Source organism: Hyaena hyaena, unplaced genomic scaffold (genome assembly GCF_003009895.1).
Source record: "Hyaena hyaena isolate Hyena2069 unplaced genomic scaffold, ASM300989v1 scaffold_172, whole genome shotgun sequence".
Lineage (NCBI taxonomy): Eukaryota > Metazoa > Chordata > Mammalia > Carnivora > Hyaenidae > Hyaena > Hyaena hyaena.
In genome coordinates, this window is record NW_024080804.1 from 793,701 (window position 1) to 818,363 (window position 24,663).

Here is a 24,663-nt window from a genome sequence, read left to right on the forward strand (position 1 = left end):
GATGTGCCACATTAAAGAGCCCTTTCTGGGGGTGTCTGGGTGGCTCAGTCAGTTAAGTGGGCAGCTCTGATTTCAGCTCAGGTCATGATCTCACAGTTCATGAGTTCAAGCTCCACAGTGGGCTCTGCGCAGAGAATGTCAGTGCAGAGCCTGCTTGGGATTCTCTTTCTCCCTCTCTCTCTGTGTCCCTCCCTTGTTCATTCTCTCTCTCAAAATAAATGAACATTAAAATATTAAAAATAGGGGCCCCTGGGAGGTTCAGTTGTTTAAGCATCTGACTTCAGCTCATGTCATGATCTCATGGTTCATTAGTTCGGGGCCCCCCATCAGGCTCTCTGTCAGTGAGGAGCCCACTTCAGATCCTCTGTCCTTCAACTCATGTTCTTTCTCCCTCTCCCTCTGCAAAATAAACATTTAAGTAAATAATTGTTTTAAAAAGAGCCCTTTCCTGATTCCCGATCCCCACCTAATTACTCCTTTATCCCCTTTGTAGTGTTTTATTATTATTGTCATTTTTTTTTTATCGTGGTAAAATATACATACACCACCTAAAATTTACCATTTTACTCATTTTTAAGTGTACGCACGATTCAATGGCATTAAGTACATTCACACAGTTGTGCAACCACCATTGCCATCTACATCCAGATTTATTTCATCTTCCCAGCTGAGACTCTGTACCCATTAAACAAACCGCCCCCCAATTCCCCCAGCCCCTGGCAAGCACCACTCTACCTTTATGTATGACTTATTTCACCCAGCATAAGGTTTGCAACCTTCACCCATCCTGTAGAACAATTTCATTCCTTTTTAAGGCTGAATAATATTCCGTTATATGGATATGCCACTTTTGGTTTATTCATTCATTTATCAGCAGACATTGGGTGGTTTTTACCTTTTGGCTACTATGAATAATTCTAAAAATATCAGTTGAGTATCTGCTTTCAATGCTTTTTGTTATATACCCAGGAGTGGAATTGCTGGATCATTTGGTAATTCTGTTTAATTTTTTGAGGAACCCTCATACTGTCTTCTGCAGTGCCTACACTATTTTACATTCCCACCAACAGTGCACAAGAGTTCCAATTGCTCCAGATTCTCACCAACATCTGTTATTTTCTGTTCCCCTTTACTTGGCTTTCTTTTTCTCCGTAGCACTTACTACCTGTTTGCTTATTTATAATACCTATTTCCTCCTAACCACGATCTAAGCCTCCTGGGTACAGGACTTTCACCGTTTTATCCCCAGCGCCTAGAACAGATCTCAGCACATAGCAGGTGCTCCAGAAATTTGTTGAATGTAGGAATAAACACCCGGATCATATCAACGTTAGCAGATATTAGAAATTCATAGAGAGATTTATCAAACCAAATGCCTTAAACTATGTCCAGCTGAGGGAAGACCCCAGCCATAGTTCAACAAGAGGAAGAGGACCACAGGTGATGGGTTTAGTGGTGTTTTCAGCTCATCCTCTTTAGCGATAAGCTCAGAACCACAGACACTATGAAAATTAGGAGTCATAAAAATTATGTTGCTCATGTCACTGACTTCAAGTCTTAACTGATTTCATTAAGAGAGCAGTGCAAAAGCTTAAAATAACAAAAGTAAACAAAATGTTGCACACATTTCCAGTTAATAAAGAGCCTGCAAACCCAATGTATTTTAGTTTAAAAGATCAAATCAACAGTAAACAAGATGGGACAATGGCCTTGTATGGACTCCTTAATTAGATATATCCAAGGACAGCTTAACCTAGAAACCTAACTTTAAGCCTACTTTTTTGGTCACTTTTTTTCTGTTCATTTTTGGTGTTTGTCATTTCATTTTTGGTTTGTTTTTTAAGAGCTGCTTGTAAAGAAATCAGAATTTCCATGAGATCATCATAGATGAACTAAAAAGCCATGTGATACTTTTTGTCTAGAAGTCAGCTATTTGTACACCACTGGATTAGAGGTTTCATGCCTTTCTCTCTCTCTCCAATACCCTGGTCCTCCTCACTTGAAAATATTTTGAGGAAAAAGGCAAGGGATTTATCTTGTTGGGTTCATTTCTCTCTTTTCCTCTAAGCAACCATTCCATCTCTCATTCCTCAACAAAGGATGTCATTTCCCTCCAAAAGGCAACCACTTTGTTAAATAGATAATATGGTCAACGCCAAACAACTTCATGGGTCTTAAAGTGGATGCCAGGAGTAATTCATTTAGAGCATGAAGAACTTTCCCTGCCTGCTAGATGGAAATCTTGATAGTATATTCTGTTCTGAATTATTTAAAGAACAGACTGTACTTTCAACACACACACACACACACACACACACACACACACAAGAAAGAAAGAAATGAGAAAGTGTTCTGCACAACTGGCCACAAACCAAACTGAAGAGTATATGAAAAGATACCGATACTTCACAGTTCAGACTCACTGCAATTTAAACTACTGAATTATTCAGACTGAGAAATTCTGATTCTTTTAACCTGCTCAGATGCCTTGATGTAGATGATCAAGATGGATTTCAGTTACGAGACAAACCTAATGCTGAACAGTGTTCCTCGTGGTTTGATTTCTTTTACTCTCCTCATTCAGCTTTCAGCATCCAGCTTTGTAAAATGAAGTCAGTGTAACATCTAACACCTCCTTAAATAGCCACACTCTTATCCCTACACAGCTACATCATATCCTTCTTAAATCAAGGTTAAGTATTATTTATTCATCACTACTAGGACACAAATTTTTCCAACAACAGAAATAAGTTTACGATTTTTCCCAGCTTCTCCCTCACCTCTTCCCCAAAAACTAAATGCATCTGTGGGACACAGTACAGTCCCACAACCTGGAGTTCTACCTTGCCTCCACTGTGTACTAGCTACTGGGCATGTGTTTTCACTCTCTACACCTCCACTTCTTCACCTGTTCCTGACTTAGAGTTTCTGGGATATATGGCTCTGGATCTGGCTTACAAATACTTAATGTGTCAGTATTATTTTTAGCAACAAGTTGGAGAAGAGTCTGTGAATCAGTTTCTCCCTGTCGGCCGCTTACTTAACCCATTCCTTGGCCTTTTAAGTGCCCAGGTAGCCATGAAAGTCAAAAGAACTCCAAGAAGGAAATACAACCCACACATCCCCATGTTTCCCACTCCACAGCCCTCCTAAGGATCTTATCAACAGGAAACAAAAAGCACTATACTACTATAATGAAGTGTCTGCCTTTATTTTCTAATTTAAAAAACCCAAAGATTGTAGCCCAGGGAACAGCTAAATATTTAGAAAGTTAAAAAAGTTGCTGAGACCCAGTCCTCCACCCGTTCACCCTGTTCCTGACCATTTTGGAAGAAAAAACTTGTGATGGCCAAATCTACAGCAATGGGATGTACATGCAGCTGTTAAAACCTCCCTTTCTTAAAAAGCAATATGCAGTATGACCATGGGTGGCGTTTGGGGGATGGAGCTGCTGGTCTTTACAGATGAATGCTACCCTCAACTCATATCCCACAATAAGCACCTAAACAAGAGGGACTCATCAGATTCTTTGACATGTAGGCTGCTTCAAGTCAAGGACTGGATGCTACTCTCATGCTTCAAGAACTAACTTCCCTTTTTAAAGTACTAATTCTTTCAAATTGCCAGCAACCACTTTCATTTCTTGCAATCCAACCTTCTCCGATTAAACACGTTACAGTAAGAAAAAAGTGACTATTTTTGAAAGACAGAGGCAGTTAATTTTTGCTTACATATCTTGGCAGATGAAATGTACTGCCTCCTTCAGAATTTAAACCATCAGCACGCTGCCAGGCAAGTTCAAGTCTCAGGCCCCCAACGGGCATTCCTTTTATTGCTTCATTTAATGTCTTTTCCCCTCCTCTCATAAACCTTCAGACTGCTTTAAGTCTGAGCCTTGGCCAAAAGTGCTAGGTATAACTGCCCCCTGTATCTTAAATGCTCTAAAGCTGTCACCAAAGCCAGTGGCAAATTTTGGACACTAAGCCACGGAGTTTCCTTTTTTTTCCTACTACTTTCTCCACGGCTCTTTAGAGAGGACATAAAATACACCTAGAACAAAAACTTATTTTTGACTACAGCACCCAGGCTGCACACTCACCTGACCGAGGTCAGGCACTCCGTGGCCAAAACGCGCCAGCTGTGCGAATCCTGCTCCTCTGTAGTCAGCTCCTAAGGATTAAGAAAGAAACAGTCTAAGATCACGAAGGTCGGCCCCTAACAGAAAGGTTTTCAATTGCAAGCTTCCATCTTCTTTAGCCTCCTTCCTGGAGAGACCCACCACCTCCTCAAACGAGACAGGAAGGCTGGAGGGATCAGTTGGGCAAAGATTATACGTAACTCTGCTTACTTACTTCCAGTATATAACTGACAAGCGAGCCTAGACACGCGAAAACTTCGAACGTGCCGGGGGAGCTGGACTAGGGGAAGTGTTTGGCAGATCCCAAGCCACTTGTTCCCCGGAGCCTAGGCCAAATATCCGTAGCCCGCATCCTCACTGGGCGTGAGCTTCGTCCACATTTCATCCCTCACCGCTCCCCGGCTTTCTTCCGTTTTTTAAAAACCCTCCCCACTGAGGCTCCCCACATGCTTTTTTCTCCCAACCATACAGGTCGAGAGAGGGGTACATTTTTTAAAAGATTATTTCCTTGAGCGGACTCACATAAGACACCCCCACAACACCCCCCCCCCCAAAAAAAAAAACTATTTCCTGCAGCTGCTGCAACAGTTCCCAACTTGGGGGAATGCCATTCCAGTCCAGAATGGGTAGCCTTCAAGGCCAGTCACTGGAATAGAGAAATTTTTTTCAGCCTGAAAGGAACACCCCAAAAATGCCCTCAATAAAAGAACCCCCAAACGTATGCAAGTGCATGCAAATCCACCGAGAACTCGGCAAAACTTCTGCGCCCTGCGTGGAGGGCAGGACCGACTCCCCGCGCCCTCTGCCCGGCCCCAGCCGCTACCTTGGTGCCCGGGTGCCACGCCGGGCTGGGGGAGCAGGGCGAGGAGAGGGGTTAGCAGCCGCTGGGTAATCCCATGTCCGCGAACAGGGAGCTCGTTCCGTTAGGATGGAAACGGAACACCCACACCTCCTCTCGGCGTGCGCTTTCTCTCTCCACCCTCTGCCTCCTCCTCCTCCACCACCACCTCCTCCTCTCCTCCCACCCCAGCGAGCTTGAGGAAACGCTTCAGCAGCACATCCACATGGTTACTGCACATCGAAGCGGCTCCTGGCAGCTTATATAGGCCGGGAAGCTCCCTGGGCAATGTAGTCCGAGTCCGAGGTCGTCGCGGCGCCTGGGGCTGCGGGCAAGGACTACGAGTCCCAGAATCCCTTGGGCTCCGGGCTGGGCTCTAAATAGAAGCGCGCGGGGACTGGGAGGGGCGTCCTGCGGGGCGTCCGGGCTTCGAATCCTTTTACCCGAGAGCTGGCAAGGCTCGGAGCCCGAGACCCAAAGCCACCCCTGGGGGGCGCCCCCAACCCTTGAGGACGCTCCTCCTCCTGCTGCCCCCTTTCCCTTGAATCCAGGTATCTCTGGGTGAGGGGGGTGGGGGAGGAGCTCGGGTTTCTGCTTTGGGAAGTTTTTACAAGCTGTTACCCACCCTCCCCCAACCTCGCGCCTTGAGTCCCAGAGCCAAGAATTTCAGAAATCCAGGGCACAAAAACGCCAGTGTTTGCGGTCGAGGATTAAAGGCGCGAGGTTGTCTTTATTTAATCGGCTCCATCCTGCGCGGGTTTGCATAGAAAACTAACTCTGGGAGCGATGATCTACGCAGGAGGGGACACAGGCAAGTGGCCCGAGAGACCCCGAGCCGCGTGTGTTCTTCCTCACCCCGCAGGAGGTAAAGAGACGCTAGCCCCTCCGGTGCGCAAATAAAGGAGTCGTGTTGTGACTCGCCAGCGCAGAGATTGGGAGGCAGAAAAGAAATACAAACCGCGACCTAGGTCCTGACCCTTGCTTCAAGCAGCCCCTCTGCTCCCCGGAGCTGTAAATGCTTAAGTAAATAAACCGCGAGCCAGAAAAATTAGGGCTTCAGAGAGAGCCGCTGACGCGATGTTGCGCGGGGCGCCCTCCACCAGCCCCCGACCAAGGCGTCTGGGACGTGATGGGCTGCTGCCCCCTGCTAAAAAGTGCCTGGGCTCTTGGGCTGCGTGGTGTTTGGCTTTTGCAAGGAGGGCATGGTCTAGGCAAAGAGGCTGCTCTCCCTTCCTCAGATAATAGGCATGCATACACAAACGTTCCCTGAGTGTCCACTGGGTGCCAGGCGCTGGGGCATAGTGGTAAGGCGAAACACATCACAGCATCCCAGACAGGCACTGCCTGCCGTACCACATGGTGGCTATAACAACGATAGTAATAATAATAGTTTGGGAGACTGATTTTACTGAGCCCAGACCACATGCACTTTTCATGCATCATACTGTTGAGTTTTAACAACCATGGGCATATTTATTATCTCTTTTTGATAGATACAGGCCTAAGGGCTCACAGAAATCAGGTAATTTCCCAAGATGACACCGTATATTAAGTAGTGCAGCCTGGATTCCAATTCCAGCCTATAAGTGTACTAAGTTCTTGTCTTTGGGGAAATCCATCACCACTGCCTTAAATGGCCTCCTTCCCCATTTTAGGAGCAGCCTCTGAGCCTTTGGGCAAGTCATGTACATCTCTTTGCCCCAGTTTTGCCATCTTGGAGAAAGTTATTAGAATTTGCCGACTTAAAATCAGGATTGCTTGACAAAGTTAACGGTCTTGTGAAACTTCAGGAACAAATTAGGGGAGCACCAGAGCTAATGATTATTATTGATAAAATAATGACAAAACTAATAATAATTACTGACATTTATTGGATTCATGGCATGTGCCAGACATTATTCTAAGCTCTTTGTGTGCATTTTCTCATCAACTCCTATTAACAATTTTTTTTATTTATGAGCAAACTGAGGCACAGAACATTTTTTTATTTTTTTAATGTTTTATTTTTGAGACACACACACACACACACACACACACACACGGAGCACAAATCAGGGAGGGGCAGAGAGAGAGGGAGACACAGAATCCAAAGCAGGCTCCAGGCTCTGATCTGTTAGCACAGAGCCCATTGTGGGGCTCAAACTCATGACCATTAGATCATGACCTGAGCCGAAGTCAGACACTTAACCAACTGAGTCACCCAGGTGCCCCCTGAGACACAGAGAATTTAAGGTCCTCCAAATCACACAGGTAATGGGCTGTCTGACTCCAGAATCCTGGACATTAAGTACTATTTTCCACACAGCCTCCCCAATGAAAATATAGGCATTGAATTTATCTGCTCATATAAGCATTTAATACGAGCCCAGGAATGGGCAATGCTCTGAGTAGACAAAGTTTGTGTTCATTATATCATTCTTTCCTCTCCTCTCTTTCAGCAGAAGCTCCTTGTTACTGGGCACTAGAGCCTCATGTTTAATGCCTCAGGCTAGCACTCCCCATCATCAAAAAACACCCGCATCTTGTCACAACCAAAAGGTCCACACCTTTTCCGTCTGTCCCCTTTCTTCTTTTCTCCCATGAAAACAATTTGTTCTGTTTCGAAACGGTTTTTTGGCTCTACTTTTTCAAACAAATTCAACAAATCAGTCATTACTATTAAAACTGGTAAATGCTAAAGGGTAATTATTACACGTGCTTCTAACTCAGAAACAATGGAATCTGTTTTTTAAAAGAGAGAGGGAGAGAGAGAATCCCAAGCAGGCTTCACACTGCCAGCTCAGAGCCCAACGCAGGGCTTGAACTCATGAAACAAGGAGATCATGACCAGAGTTAAAACCAAGAGTCTGACACTCCACTGACTCCAGAAACAGTGGAATTTTAATGTGGGTTTTCTAAAGAAAATTTGGTCTTGCTTGAGAGCTGAAGTTCAGTAATTTTCATGTTCACCATACATGGACACTGGACCCTTAACTGCTTTATCTAGTCTTCCCTCCTAGACCCCAAATTTCATTGAAGACAGGGATCATATTTTATTCAAGCTTGTATTCCTTTCTCTCCTACCCAGCAGGCCTGAGTTCTCTGCACATTTTAGTGGATACGTACAAAAAAAAATAAGTTTGTAAGCAAAAGGATTGTAATAGAATGTATGTCAGGCATATGGTAGAATAGATGAACATATTTTTTGAGCACACAAAGCATGCAACCCACTCATACCATATACTGTTTCTTCCACCTTTCTGTATGTATGGTCCTATTCAAAAGTTTGCAACTGTCATCAGGTTCTGAAAGCTAGTAGGTCACTAGAAAGTAGTTTTGCTAAATTGCTATGATGCTAATAGGTTCTCTACAATGCTGTATGATTGATGATGAAATACATCATAATAAAAGGGCAACTGCTTGATTCATTCTCAATTATGAATAGAAGGAAGAAGACTTCTTTGTCTTAACAGTACTTTTTTTCCTGGAAGAATTTTCCAGAACTGTGCTTCCAAATACAGTAGGCAGTAGCCATTTAGACACTTAAGATATGGCTAGTTCTAACAGAGATATAAAGTAGATATAAAATACAGGTCAAATTTCAAAGACTTTGAAAAAAATCAAAATATCACAATAGTTTTTATATTGATCACATACCAAAATGTTAACATTTTTGTTGGATTGAGTTAAATAAAATAGGTAATTAAATCTAATTCTGCCTCCTTTTTACTTTTTTCATGTGCTACTATGATATTAAAATTTTCATATGTGGCTTATATACTATAAGCCACATTTCTGAACAGTGCTGGTTCAGAAAACCAAGAATCAACTTCTAAAGATCCAGTTCAAGATGACCAGCCCATATGGAGGAGGGCACTTGTGGGGATGAGCACTGGGTGTTATACGGAAACCAAGTTGACAATAAGCTATTTTTTAAAAAAAATAGGCACCCATGTATGTAAAACCAAAAAAAAAAAAAAAGATGACCAGCCCTGAAGTTGCCATTTATGACTTTGCCTTTGAAGTGCTCATACAGGGAAGTAGGAGCTTTGCAGAGTCAGGATAGTATCACAGACTGAGCAGAAGCCTGAAGAATGTCCAAAACTAGCACATCAGCCTACCCCGGAAAGCCTGCAAATAGAAACAAGTTTTCATCAGCAGTGTACAGCTAAAATCCGCAACTGAATGACTCTTCCTAGAAGCCCACCTTCAAATGCCAGCCTGATAACACAGTAAAGTACACTGGAGAAAGCAAGGATCAGAAAAAGTGGGTTTGACATTCAGCTGCACCCTTAATATCCATGTAACTGGCCAGTCACCTAACCTTGCAGAGAATCTGTTTTTTGGTAGAGTGAAGCCGGTAGTCTTTGCCCCGCCAACGTCAGTAGATCAAACGTGTCACTAGACAGGAAGAGGCTTTGTAAGCTCACCCAAGCCATACCAAAGTGAGAGGACATTATCAACAAGCTTGGAGGAAATGCTGATATGTCACAACACATATCACTCCACACCAAACTAGATTATTGGGGGCAGTGCTAGTCCAGCTTTTCTCCCATGCCAAGGATTTTAATTGCCCATAAGTGCCCCAATAAGCCTGGAGTACTTTAATTAATCTCTTCTCCAAATCACTAAATGACAAGACAGAATGATCCTGAAGTCAGAGAATTCAATCTGTTTTTTGGCACTGATACATTACATACATGTGCAAACACGAGAACTATCAGTGAAGAGAAAAAGCTACTAGTCATTCCTCCAACTAGTCTATCTCGGTCATTGTTAACTTTTGTGGTGAAGGGATGGTTCTTTGAAAATCTTATTAAACTCATGGACATTTGTCCCAGCATGACACAGATTCTCACAATTTTAGCACCAGTTTTTAGAATTTCTTGTACCAACCCCCCACCCCAAACTCATTCATAGATACCCCTGGTGACTAGACTATCTTTCAGCTCCATCTTTGTATGATACAGTCTTTTTGAAGATAGAGATAAACTTTTTGAAGATAGAGATCAAATCCTGTATTTGTGTACCCTTTGCAGCATCTAGCTCAGCTCTGTAGACAAAACATGTGCACAGCATTTACTGGCTCAATTCATTTTTGGAACCATAAGAGTAGCCAGAAGAAATCACCTGCAGACACATAGCAGTCCTAAATGAGATACAAAAGTGTAGGGGGTGCCTGGGTGGCTCAGTCAATTTAACATCTGACTTTGGCTCTGGTCATGATCTCACATTTTGTGAGTTGAAGCCCCACACTGGGCTGTCTGCTGTCAGTGCAGAACCTGCGTCGGATCCTCTGTCCCCCTCTCTCTGCACCTACCCCCCTTTCTCAAAATAAATAAACATTAAACATTTTTTCCTAAAAAAGAAAGAAAAGTGCATCTGGTGTTTGGACATTAGCAGAAGAGAAACCAATTCGGCATGGAGCTAGGAAAATGAGATGTTTTTCCCAAGCCCAGGTTTTGGGCATCCTGTGAGGCTAAAGGAAGGCATGAACGGGAGAGGTCCTGTATTTCTTATCCTGTCTAGAGTTTAGAAGAGACTGCTAGTCAGTAAACTTGCACATGGAGGAAGCATTGGCAAATTGTCAATAATTTAAGATCTGGAAGGCAGCGTAATGGTTACAGAAGAATGCAAAAGTTGAGAAGTTCCTACCACTTATCACACATGGAATTGACAGCTATACCGTCTCTGATAATTGCTGCCAACATTGTCTCCCATCATGTAAGCAAATAAAGAGGACTATTACTGTCTACTACATTATCTTCTTGTGACGCATGCAGAACCAGGAGTTTATTATCAACTCAGACCATTTTCCCCCATCTCCTGCTTCCTATCTGCAAGGCTGTCATCCTAAATTGCTCTAGTAGCCAAACTAGATCTGGGGACTTGATGAAATTTGGGGAATTCTTATCCTAGTGTTTGAACTAAAGGAAATCTGTTTATCAAACAAAAAACAAAAAGCTCTTCTCTACAGGTGTATTCAGCTAACACATGTAGAAGAAAAATATAAAATTAGAAAATCACCATTTTGCAACTTCCAGTGTAATAATTTACTTAGACATAATTAGATACGAAACCTCCTGATTAAAAGGTAATGGGGAAAAAGATATTCATATGGCCCTAAAAAATCACCCCCATGTACTACTCACTGATTATGAGGTGGAAAATGGAACCTTATAAGGAAGAAATGTGGCAACCACCAAACCCAAGAGATCAAATTTATCATCAACAATACTGGGACAACCAGACACTATTTGCCTCCTGGTATGACTCAATAACAAATATACAACACCACACAGAAATGTTTTTGCCAAAGATGTCTGAGGATACAATCAGACACAAAATATGGAGCATTCCAGAAGACCATTGTCCTGAACTCTTCAAATAAACCAATGTCATAAAAACAAAAAATGGCAGGAGGCTATCTAGTGTTAAAAGACAAATACATAGAGGCACCTGGGTGGCTCAGTCAGTTAAGTGTCCAACTTTGGCTAAGGTCATGATCTCACAGTTCGTGGGTTCGAGCCCCACATCGGGCTCTGTGCTGACAGCTAGCTCAGAGCCTAGAGCCTGTTTTGGATTCTGTGTCTCCCCCTCTCTCTGACCCTCCCCTGTTCACGCTGTCTCTCTCTCTCAGAAGTAAATTAAAACATTAAAAAAAAAAAAAGACAAACACATAACATTACAGCTAAATGAAACATGTGACCCATGATTGGTTACTGGATTGAAAGAAAGAAAAAAATAAATCTATTGAAGACATTTCTCAGCAACTAAAAAAATCTAATCTAGATGACATTAAGTGAAATTATGGAATCATTAATTATGGGGGCATGTAATAATGATACTGTGGTTATACAAGAGAATGTCCTTGTCCTTAGGAGACGTAACCTACAGTATTTATTTATTTATTTATTTATTTATTTATTTAAAGTTTATTTATTTATTTTGAGACAGAGAGAGAGAGAGAGAGAGAGAATCCCAAGCAGGCTCTGTGCTGTCAGTGCAGAGTGTGATGCAGGACTGAATCTCACAAACCATGATATCATGACCTGAGCCGAGATCAAGGGTCAGGCGCTCAACAGACTTAGCCACCCAGGCACCCTGTGTCCTAAAGTATCTAGAAATGAGATCTCATGGTGTCTAAAGCCTACTCTCAAAAAAAAAAAATGTATATATATATATAGTGAATCTGAAAATAATCATATGTTTATGTATTTAGACTTGTCTACATTATTTGAAAAACTAAAGTCTTGCCATATTTTTAGATATTTCTATAACCATTTTTGTAATCATTTCACAGCTATGCTGGAAAGTTCTTTTGTATCTTTAAAGATGATAGTAAACAGCAATAAATTATTTTAAGATCTACATTTAATTTTTTAGATAAGTTACAAAACAAGCTAGTAGTTATAGCTAGGCAAGTTTTCTGTCAACTGTCTCTGTTATGAGTAATTCTACTTGTTGCAACATATCCTTCTTAGGGTCTAAGTCAATCAGAAAAGCAAAGGGAATTAAGTATGAGAAAGGGGAAGTGGAAAACTTACAGGCTTCAATTTTGCCTTCTCCTGGGAGATATATTTGATGATCAATAGACCTAGTCATTAAAGCATGCACACTGTATTCAGTTACTAATCAGATCTCACAGCCTTTTCACTTCCTGTGCTATATCAGTGTATCCAGACTCAAGCCAAGTTAACGGTTTCCTTTTTTCCCCCCACTTAATTTTGTTCCCAGATTTGAAGTCATATTTGCCTTTAATTGTAGTTTCAGGATATGGATAATCTGTCTCATGAGTTCAACCCAGATGGTGTGTTTGAGGTTCATCCTTCATGAAATAGATAAGGCAGGATAATCCCAGGGAAGTGGGACTGGATGGGTCAGGAGTTGAGTGGAGGGATTCATACAGGGACATTTTATTTGTTGCTTGAGTGCCTGGCTGTCAGTATTAAGCTGGTATTTAATGGGTACTTCTGGGGTCTACTAGTTGCTGTGCTGGGTATGGGGAGGATGGAAAAGACAGAGTAGAATACATTGTGCTTTTGCTGTCTGCATTTTCCTTAATCATGACCTTCCTTCCAAAAGAATTTCAAGTGTGGTGTTCAGAGGGTCACAAAGAGGAAAATTGTCTGCTTTTTAATAGGTTTTTGTCCTCAGCTGGTCATTAATTCTATTTCCTGAAATGTTTCTTCTTTCCAATAATATTTTGCAGACCTAGCAGCTGTGACTAGGAAATCACCTAGATGTTGTCCAGAGTTTCTGGCCTTCCTTAATTACTTCACCACCAGCCAGGGACCTGTCTGTTCACACTGGAATATTTCTCCATTAGAAGTACACGTTATCAAGATGATCCTCTGTCACTGAAACACTTATGATGAACATAGTATAGCAGGTGAAGGAGGGAAATAATGTCTCCTGAGTAGTTCTTCTAGTCACCTGTCCCTCAAACAAGTCCTTTTATTTGCATTGGTAACTCTGCTACCTCTTAAACAGAAAAGGAGGAGGAAGCAGAAAGTGCATCACTCAGCACCTCAAATACCTTGAGAAACAGATGAAATCAGTAAGCCTTGAAGCAAATGAGCCATTCTGTAAAGATTAGTATTCACCAGGAAGAAAATTAAACATATAGCATTCTTATCATCAGAAATAAGTATGGATATTTAGGGGCACCTGGGTGGCTCACTCAGTTAAGTGTCTGACTCTTGATTTTGGCTCAGGTCATGATCTCACATTCGTGAGTTCAAGCCCTGTATCAGGTTCTTCTCTGACAGTGTGGAGCCTGTGTGGGATGCTCTCTCTCTCTCTCTCTCTCTATCTCTCTCCTTCTCTCTGCCCCTCCCCTGCTCATACACTCTCTCCCTCTCTCATAAATAAATAAATAAATTAGCAAACAAACAAGTAAATAAAGAAATAAGGAAGGATATTTAAAAGAGAAAGAGGGGCGCCTGGGTAGCTTAGTCGGTTAAGCATCCAGCTTTGGCTTAGGTCATGATCTCATGTTTCGTGAGTCCCAGCCCCTTGTCAGGCTCTGTGCTGACAGCTCAGAGCCTGGAGCTTGCTTTGTTTCCCTCTCTGTGTTTCCCTCTCTCTGCCCCTCCCCCATTTATACTTTTCTCTCTCTCTCTCTCTAAAATAAATAAACATTAAAAAATTTTTAAAAGAGAAAGATTATTATTTCCAAAAGAATCTCACTCATAAGAAAAATAAAGCCTTTATTTCTAAGTTTCTGAATGTACGGTTTTGAACCTGAATAAAAAAAAATTGTAAAAAGCTCAGTGAAAATCTTTACACACAATAACAAGTGAATACATCCAATTTTCAAAAAATCATTCAGGTAAGAACGTACTCATTTTCAACTTGTGATTTATTGAAGGATCACTTGACCTTCAGAAAAAGCAAACTGTTGAAGTTTGTCTGATTTTAGAAAAGTTCAAAAGTTGCTATTAGAAGTCTTTGCATTGTCTGTTGCCCTTGCTTTAAAAAAAAAAAAAAGAATGTACCTTCTGACCCTAAATCAGTATTAGAAATTAGGTTCTGAGATTAAATTAGCCTTTATTTCTCTTACATTTAACTTACTTTCAAAACATTATCACAAGGGAAGAGACATCAGTATAAAAAAGAAAAGGGAAAAAAACAGTTCTTACAATGCTAATCTATTTTGGAACAATGTTTTGAAACAATAGAGTGACACTTGATATGCCAATCCATATGCAAAGCAAAGGAAGAAGCAAAACACTTTCATGCATTTCGTGGCATAATTTTTAATCAGCAAGTAATTAAATTTTGATTAATTGCAGCCATTAAATTATGAATCCAATTTTGTGTCACCTCCTCATTTGACATATAGTAGAAGTGAGAAATCTTGAGGAAATGAGGCAACAGTAGTTTGCCTTGAAACTCTACTTTAGGGGAAAAGAAATAATGGATATATCATTGCCCCATAGAGAAGAAACCTATTCAGAAAGTATAGGAAAGTTTTCGCTCCTAGTATGGGACACCCTGCTAGAGACATGTATTTGGCAAATTTTGGCAACTGTAAAGCACATGATAGCAGAGAGAGTTGGCAGATTTGGGTAGAATTTAGAATGCATGTCCAGCTTTCAGAATAACTTTCCAAAGCTATGTTCTTTGATTTTATGGGTTCCCCAGTTCCTCCCACAGTGCCTGGCACATGGTGGATACTTAATAGGTATTTATTATATAACATGTGTAGTCAATATATTCCTTAGATATGGATCCAAGATATGAATAAGATATTGGTCTCCAAGAGTCACTTAAAGTGATACTGGAGATCCCTAGAGTATTATAAACAAACTAGAGGGCCCTGGTTATTTAATATTCATCTAAGTATTCTAAGAAAAGTATGTTCATATAAAATTTTTTGTTAAATTGAGATATAGCCAGTACTAACTGGTAGGTGGTCTGTATCCTAGGCAGGCCAGGCTTCAAAAGCTGACCACGACTGCAAGTAGAATGGAGTGAAAATACCTGGACTTTCCCCTTTCTGGATATCTGCCTACCCAACAGAAATGAAAACATAGATTCACACAAAACGTCCTGCACAATTTCACAGCAACATTAATCATAATAGACAAAAGAGGGAAACAACCCAAATGTTCATCAGCCGTAGAATCTCTGTATGTAGATATATCAATACACTAAATATCTATGTCAATAACTAATATCTAATGTGGATATATCTATATCTAATATAGAATATATACACAGTGGAATATTATTCAGCCAGAAAAATGAATGAACCACTGACACATGCTATAACATGGATGACCCTTGAAAACATCATGCTAAGTCACAAAAGGCTACATATATTATATAATTCCCTGCATGTGAAATGTCCAGAATAGACAAAGCTCAGAGACAGAAAGTAAATCAGCGTTTGTCGAGGGCTGGCAGCAAATGGGGCTGACTACTAAGAGGTGTGCGATTTCTTGTTAAGGTGGTAAAATGTTCCAAAATCAAGTGTGATGATGATTGTACATCTCTGTGGTTATGCAAAAACAAAACAAGGAATTGTACACTTTAAATAGATAAATTGTATGTTATATGAACTGTTTCTCAATAAAGCTGTGATAAGAGAAAATTCAAAACTGGGTTTGGATCATAGGACTGGTCACTCACTAACTTAGGTAAATTACTTATCTCAAAATGGGCCAGTATAGTATTTTCCTCACAGGGTTGTTGCTATAATGGTTAAGTAAGATAATCCTGGTGAAAGCCTCAACTATAACAAGTGATAGTTATTATCAATTATTAAAGGGCATTGGTCCACCTACAGCTCCTTCTTCTGTATTTCAAACCACTTAGGGTACATCCCAGGCCCCATAGCTTCATATGAAATGTGAGCAAGGCCAGTCAAATTATGCTGCAAATTATGCAAATTATTAAATTTAAATGGAGAAACAGAGAAGAGTATCTGGGTGGCTCAGTTGGTTAAGCATCCGACTTTGGCTCAGGTCATGATCTCATGGTTTGTGAGTTCAAGCTCCACATTGGGCTCTGTGCTGACAGCTCAGAGCCTGGAGCCTGCTTCAGGTTCTGTGTCTCCCTCTCTCTCTGCCTCTTCCCCGCTCATGCTCGCTCTCTCTTTCTCTCTCTCTCAAAAATAAATAAACATTTACACTTTTTTTAAATAAATGGAGAAACAAAGAGTTTAGGATAAATGACTGTTTCAGTTTGCAAGGTCACAGGGGTTGGGTGAGCCCTGTGCAAATCAAAGTGATGAGGGAACCAAAATAATGACGCAGGGGCAGAGGGGAGCACAGAAGACATGTTAAGGAGAAGGCAAGACGCCACAAGTGGGGCTGAGGGTGGCCAATATCTAGAACTGCCTGAATTCCTGATCATTTCCTTGTCTTATCGCAAACCATTTGTGACCACACCATATGCTGGCCCTACTGCTGAGTCAGCGTCACCAAGGGCTAAATAGCAGGGATGCTGCAATCACGTTGCAGAGATCCAAGACCCTCTTTCAAACCCTGGCTTTACACTTACTAGCTCTGTGACTTTGGGCAAGACCCTGTATTGGCTCCTTTTCAGATAAAACATTTACCTAAGCTTTCTGAGGCTCAGTTGCCTTATCTGTCCACTTGGTATCAGGATAGAACTTCCCTCATTGCATTGTTGAAGGAACAAAATGAGATAATGTACCTCGATGCTCAGCACATAGTAAATACTCAGTAAATGAGAGATTAGGGTTAGGGTTAGCATACAGTCTTTTTTTAATTAATGTAACTTTACTCCTTACAAGCAAAGGCATTTAATTAAATAGCTGGTTATACAGTCACTTACAACGTGAAGCCTTTAGTTGAAATGTAAATTGTATAAAAGACAACTTGAGGGGCGCCTGGGTGGCTCAGTTGGTTAAGTGTCCAACTTCAATTCAGGTCATGATCTCACAGTTTATGAGATTGAGCCCCATATTGGGCTCTGTACTAAAAGCTCGGAACCTGGAGCCTGCTTCAGATACTGTGTCTCCCTCTCTCTCTCTCTGCCCCTCCCCACTTGTGTTCTGTCTCTGTCTCTGTCTCTCCCTCTCAAAAATAAATAAACATTTTTTAAAAAAGACAGCTTGATAGTGAGTTTTAGGAAGAGTGACCTATTCAATCTCTTCTTTGGCTGATGAAGGAAGGGACATCCAAAGATTCAGTAGTCCTGGGGTGCCTGGGTGGCTCAGTTGGTTGAGTGACCAACTCTTGATTACAGCTCAGGTCCTGACTGCTTGGAATTCTCTCTCTCCCTCTCTCTCTGCCCCTCTCCTGCTCATGCACATGCTTTCTCTCTCTCTCTCTCTCTCTCTCTCATGTTCTCTCTCTCTCATGTTCTCTCTCTCTCTCTCTCTCTCTCATGTTCTCTCTCTCTCATGTTCTCTCTCTCTCTCTCATGTTCTCTCTCTCTCTCTCATGTTCTCTCTCTCTCTCAAAATAAATAAATAAACACTTTTGAAAACATTCCATAGTCCATCCAGCTCACATAGCCACACAGAAGTTATATAGGGATGAGAATCCTTGCTCCCTGACCGCAGTGTGGAGCTCGGTCACTGATCTTCAGATCATTGAGATTAAAACTATTAACTTGGTAAAACTTTCCTATTAGTCTCTTAACCAGCTCTTTATTATTAGTTTGTTAAACAGAATGTACAATTAAAATCTTAATGCTACTTGCTTTTTTATTATATCAACTTTTTTCCTAAAAAATTCTTTTTATTTTAGAGAGAGCTTGGTGGGGCAGAAGCGCAAAGGGAAAGAGAGAGAGAGAGAGAATCTTTTTTTTCTATTTGTAAGAGAGAAAAGATGAGAGCAAGGGAGGAGGAGAGAGAGAAAGAAAGTTAGAATCCCAAGCAGGCTCCAAACTGTAAGCCCAGAACCCAATGCAGGGCTCAGCCTCACAAACTGTGAGATCTTGACCTGAGTCAAGATCTAGAGTCAGATGCTTAACTAAGGCACCCAGCAATCCAAGGGAGAGAGAATCTTATTCAGGCTCCACGCTCTGCACAGAGCCCAATGCAGTGCTCAATCCTACCTCCCTGGGATCATGACCTGAGCCGAAATCAAGAGTTGGATGCTTGAAGAAATGAGCCATCCAGGCGCCCCATATCAATTTTTTATTATATAAATTATGATAAACTCAATCCACTATTTATCATAGTTGGATTTTATTCCATTGAGCTATTGGCTTATCCATCTATATAGCCAAGTTCCACCAGGAAAGAAACATTTTTCATGAGGAAATCACAAGAATGTCATGGGTTCCCAGTGACCTGACCGTTATTCTGTTGCTGCATCCTGGAGAAAGAATTTCTCATAGTAGAAGGACAATGAAGTCATTCCAAGGTGACTTTTTTTTTTTTTCATGATGGTAATACCAGTTATCCTAGAACTGGGAAGGGGAGAAAAAAATAACACCCTTACTTTTTTTGGTCAGATTTCCCAGAGGCAAGAACATGACACAGTTCCTTTTTCTTTTCTGCAATTATTATCAAATTAATTTGCTCCTGGCCCAGTTTACTTTTATTCATTTCTATAGCCATTGCATCACACCCAAAGGAGTTTCCTTTTTCTATTGTTAGACAGATTTTCTCAAATTGTTTCAAAACTTTCTGCTTCTTGTTCATTCTGTTTTGTGGGTAAAGCATTTTTAGACTCTTTCCTCCAGAGTTCTCTTGACTTACAAAGTTAAACAATGTGAGTGGGAGGCTTTGAGAAAGTCCTAGTGGTTCCTGAGGCGCCATCATTGTCTGCCATTAGCTTGTCTGTGGTGGCTTACATGGTACACTTATTAACTTGGCATTAATTTTAATACCAACGGTAAACACATTAGAATAGAAACCATTTATAGTGGACTTGCTATGTGCTAAGTGCTTTACATAGATCATTCTATGGGTTTTAGTTTAGCCCTATTTGATAGATGGAAGAAAGTTAAGAATTCTAAAGTTTAAGTTGCCTGAGATCATTCAACTTTAAGCAACAAGCACTGCCTGAGTCCTAAGTTCTTATTTGCTGTGTCCATTGTTCTAATACCGTGGTCCTCAGTCCAGCAAAACCAGCATTCCCTGAGATACTGTTAGAAATGTGAATTCTCGAGCTGCATCCCAGATCTACTGAATCAGAAGTTCAATGAAGGAGGGTCATCAATCTTTGTACAAGCCCTCTGGGTGATTCTGAGGCATTCTGAATGAGCAGCATCTTGTGATATTTTCTAGGCATCAAGTCATCATACCTGTAATTAGGGAGTTGGGAGGTCTGTTTGTGAAATGACTCCAGGAACTTTGGGCTGCCTGGCCAAGAACTGATGTGACTTCCTGGCTTTCAGAGGTTAAGGCTGAGACTTCCCAGGGTTCTAGAGGACCCCAAGATCGCCAGGAGCTGCAGTTGGCATTTCTCTGAATCCCCCAAACAGCTGACATCTAAGTTCACATGGTCTGTACCTAAGCCCTGAATAGTGTCAGTTATCTGTCACCTTCATGCCTATACCCCATGCAAAATCATTCCGTTTCCTAGTGACGAGGGAGAGAAATGGGAGGGAGAAGGTGAAGGGTAGCTTACCTTCTAAAACACATACACACCCTGGTCCAGCTGTGTTCCAGCCACAGCACATTGTCTGACTCTCCAAAGTATGCCCTGTGGATCTGCTGACCTGCCTGTGAGTTGCGGCCTGCACCTCATGAGAACATTCAAACCAAATATAAACTTGTGTTAGTTTCCTATTGCTGCCATAGCAAATAATCAGAAACTTAATGGCTTAAACAAAGAAAATTTATTATCTTATAGTTCTGTGGGTCAGAAGTCCAACATGGGTCTCCTTGCACTAAATCAAGGTACTATCAAGCCCTTTGTTGGGGGGAGGGGGCGGAGAGGGATCAAGAGGGAGAATGCATGTCCTTGCCTCTTTTATCTTCCAGAAGCCACCCACATTCCTTAGCTTGTGGCCAAGGAAAAATTATTTGTCAATTAGAGGAACATGTAAAATCATGTTTCCTTGATTCCAAGATCATTTACTGGATATATACTCTTGCTTCTAAAACATTTTTTGAGGTGAAAGGAAGCATAACCCCATTATAGGTGTCCATAGCTCATATCCATAACTTCTATTATGTTAGGCAAATTTTCCAGAAAGAAGTTACTTCTTAGTGATAGCCAAGCTTTACTGGGGACCCTGGGGAAACAGTAATTACAAAGATTGGAAGTTCATTCATATGCTAAGCATTGGCTGAAGCCTGAAAGAGTAATGTATATTTGTACATTTGTACCTTGCTAATATACAAAGGTGCTAACACAGACAACCACACACACACACACACACACACACACACACACACACACATACACACGCAGCCAAAAAAAGAAAAAAGCCCACAAATATATACAGATGCTGGTGTGATTAATATGCAGTTTCCTTTGCTAATGTTCGTGCCTTCACCGTGGCATCTTGGCATTTAATTTTCTAAATAAATGGATACGAAAAGTGAAACTGCTATTGGATGAGCTTCTGAAATAAATATGTCTATATTTATTATATATGTATTTATATATTTCCTTTTTACAAATGAGCTCTCATTCTTGAAAAAGGTAGGGATCATTCTTCTTCATTTTATTTGATTTCAAACATGGAGAAAGATAGGATCTACAAGAGAGCCATGACTGTGGTTTGTCATCTTATTCCTTCCTTTTTCCTTCCAAAGGCACAAAAATATCTTTTATGCTTTAAACTTGTTTTGGTGTCGTTCTAGTTTCCCATCTTTCTCTTCAATCACCACTGTTCAGGAACATCAAGAAGATTAAATGGGTGGTAAGTTTGGAAAAGGAAAATTATAGGTTGTTTATAGGAGCTGTCAGTGACAGTGCTTGTTGTGGCCCCAGCGTCACTAAGAGAAAAATGTACCCCCCCACCTGGCAGAGGTATTAAAGGGGTAGCACTATTGGTTTACAGGCAAACCATGCAGGTTTGGGTCCAGAACACCCTGATAATTCAAACATCACAATAAAGCAAGTCAAACGATTTTTTTGGTTTTCCAGTGCATATAAATGTAATGTGTATATTTAGTTATACAATAGCATTTTGTCTCTAAAAACACAGACCTTAAGAGGCACATGAGTGGCTCAGTTGGTTAAGTGTCCAACTTCACCTTGGGCCATGATCTCATGGTTCATGGGTTTGAGCCCCACATCGGGCTTTGTGCTGACAGCTTGGAGCCTGGAACCTGCTTCGAATTCTCTGTCTCCCTCTCTTTCTGTCTCTCCCCCACTTATACTGTCTCTCTCAAAAATAAACATTTAGGGGCACCTGGGTGTCTCAGTAGGTTAAGTGTCTGACTTCAGCACAGGTCATGATCTCACAGTTCATGGTTTTGAGCCCCGCATCGGGCTCTGTGGTGACAACTAGCTCAGAGCCTGGAGCCTGCTTCAGATTCTGTGTCTCCCTCTCTCACTGACCCTCCCCTGCTCATGCTGTCTCTATCTCTCTCTCTCAAAAATAAATAAAATATTAAAAAAATAAACATTTAATAAAACTTTTAAAATAAATAAAATATATATACCTTAATTTAAAAATACTTTATTAGCAAAAAATGCTAACCCTTATGTGAGCTTTCAGTGAGTTATAATCTTTTTGCTGGTGGATGGTCTTGCCTAGTGTTGATGGCACTGATTGATTGGGGTAGTGGTCAAGAGAGGTTGGGGTGGCTGCAGCAATTTCTTAAAATAAGACAACAGTGAAGTTTGACTCTTCCTTTCAGTAGCTTACAATAGTGTTTGATAGCATTTTCACAACAGACCTTCTTTCAAAATTAGAGTCAATCCTCTCAAACCCTGCCACTGCTTTATTAACAAGTTTATGTGACACTCTAAATCCTTTTTTTTTTTTATTCCAACACTCTTCATCAGAAGATTCCATCTCAAGAAACCATTTTCTTTCCTCATGTGTAAGAAGCAGTTCCTCATCGGTTCAGGTTATGAGATTCCAGCAATTCGGTCCCATTGTCAGGCTCTACTGATTTTGTCTCTCTTGCTATTTCTACCACATCTGCAGTCACTTCCTGCACTGAAGTCTTGAACCCCTTCAAAGTCTTCCAGGAGGGCTGGAATCAACTTCTTCCAAACTCTTATTCATGTTAATAATTAGATCTCTTCCCATGAATCATGAATGTTCTTAATGGCATCTAGAATGGTGACTCCTTTCCAGAAGGTTTCCAACTGATGTTACCCAGATCTCCCAGGGGAATCATCATCTATGCTAGCTCCAGCCTTTTGAAATGTATTTTTTAAACAGTAAGACTTGAAAGTCAAAAAGACCCCTTGATCCTTGGGCTGCATAATGGATGTTGTGTTAGCAGACATGAAAGCAGCTTTAATCCCATTGTCTATCTCCACCAGACTTCTTGGTTGACAAGGTGCATTGCAACGGATGGTAAAATTTTGAGAGCATTTTTTTTTCCTGAGCAGTAGGTCTCAACAGTGGGTTTAAAATATTTAATAAACCATGTTGTAAATAGATGTACTGTCATCCAGGCTTTGTTGTTCCACATACAGAGCACAGGCAGAGAAGATTTAGCATAATTCTTAAGGGCCTTAGGATATTTGGAATGGTAAATGAGCATTGGCTTCAACTTTAAGTCACCGGCATTAGCCCTTAACAAGATAGTCAGTCTGTCCTTCGAAGCTTTGAAGACAGGCATGGACTTCTCTCCAGCTATGAAAGTCCTAGATGGCATTCTTCTTCCAATAAAAGGCTATTTTGTCTGCATTGAAAATATGTTGTTTAGAGAAGCTAGCTTCATTAATATCAGTCATTAATTAACTAGATCTTTTGGATAACTTGCTGCAGCTTCTACATCAGCACTTGCTGCCTCATTTTACACTTTTACGTTATGGATAACATAACCAACCTCTGCTAGCTTCAAAGTTTCCTTCGGCAACTTCTTCACCTCTCTCAGCCTTCATAGAATTGAAGAGTTAGGGTCTTGCTCTGGATTAGGCTTTGACTTAAGGGAATGTTGTGGTTGGTTTGATCTTCTATCTAGACTACTAAAACTTTCTCTATATCAGCAATAAGGTTTTGTTATCATTCATGTGTTCACTGCAGTAGCACTTTTAATTTCCTTTAAGAACTTTTACTTTGCATTCACAACTTGGCTAACTGTTGGCACAAGAGACCTAGTGTTTGGCTTATTGGCTTTCAACATGCCTTCCTCACTAAGCTGAATCATTTCTAGCTTTTGATTTAAAGTGACATGTATACAACTCATCCTTTTACTTGAATACTTAGAAGCCATTGCAAGCCTAATTTCAATATTTTTGTGTCTCACGGAATAGGGAGAAAAGACAAAGAGGAGAGGAGAGGAAGGAACAGTGAAACAATCAGAACACACATGGTTATTGATGAAGTTCATCATCATATGGGCGTGGCTCATGACACTCCAAAACAACGTCAAAGATAGTGATCACCGATCACCATAACAAGCACAATAATAATGAAAAAATGGAAATATCATGAGAATTACCAAAATGGACATGGAGACATAAGCCAAGCAAATGCTGTTGAAAAATGGCACTGAAAGACTTGGTCCATGCAGAGTTGCACAAACCTTTATTTAAAAGAAAAAAAGAAAAAGAAAAAGAAGGAAAAAAGAAACACAATTATGTGTGAAAGGCAATAAAGCAGAAAGCAAAAACACATGGTATGCCTGTATTTTATGAAAACAGTAGTTTACAGAGGCACCTGGGTGGCTCAGTTGGTTAAGCATCTGACTCCTGGTTTCCGCTCAGGTCATGGTCTCATGGTTCATGGGTTTGAGCCCCACATTGGGCTCTGCATTGAAGCCTGCTTCGGATTCTCTCTCTCTCTCCCTCTGCTCCTAACTCTCTCTTTCTCTCTCTCTATCCCCCAAAATAAAGAAATAAAACATAAATTTTTTAATAATAAAAAAAGAAAATAGTAGCTTACAAACTGTCCAGAGCAGGAACATCAGCAGCGTTGGGAACTTGTTAAAAATATAAATTCTCCACCCCCATCCTAATATCTACTGAATCTGGGGGTGGCCACGCAATTGTTATTTTTAGTAATTCTGATGCACACTCTACTTTTGCCTGAACTTCTAATGGTGGCTGATTGGACCAAGGGGGATTACCTGACTCAAGTACAGCTAAGCCATAGGCTCCAGTGGCCTATGGTAGACTGTGGTGTGAGACAGAGG

At 41.0% G+C, this 24,663-nt stretch overlaps 1 protein-coding gene across 4 annotated transcripts in view; it reads right to left on the reverse strand.

Annotated features, from left to right (window-relative positions):
• ITPR1 (inositol 1,4,5-trisphosphate receptor type 1) overlaps nt 1-5,103 on the reverse strand; it is a 330,213-nt gene extending 325,110 nt beyond the window's left edge. For all 4 annotated transcript variants that reach the window (XM_039240300.1, XM_039240303.1, XM_039240301.1 and 1 more), the window contains exons 1-2: nt 4,962-5,103; nt 4,100-4,170 (exon numbers count right to left, since the gene is read on the reverse strand). The gene's annotated coding sequence lies outside the window, so the exon portion shown is untranslated. The remainder of the gene's footprint in view (nt 1-4,099; nt 4,171-4,961) is intronic.
• Between the last annotated feature and the right edge of the window lie 19,560 nt (nt 5,104-24,663).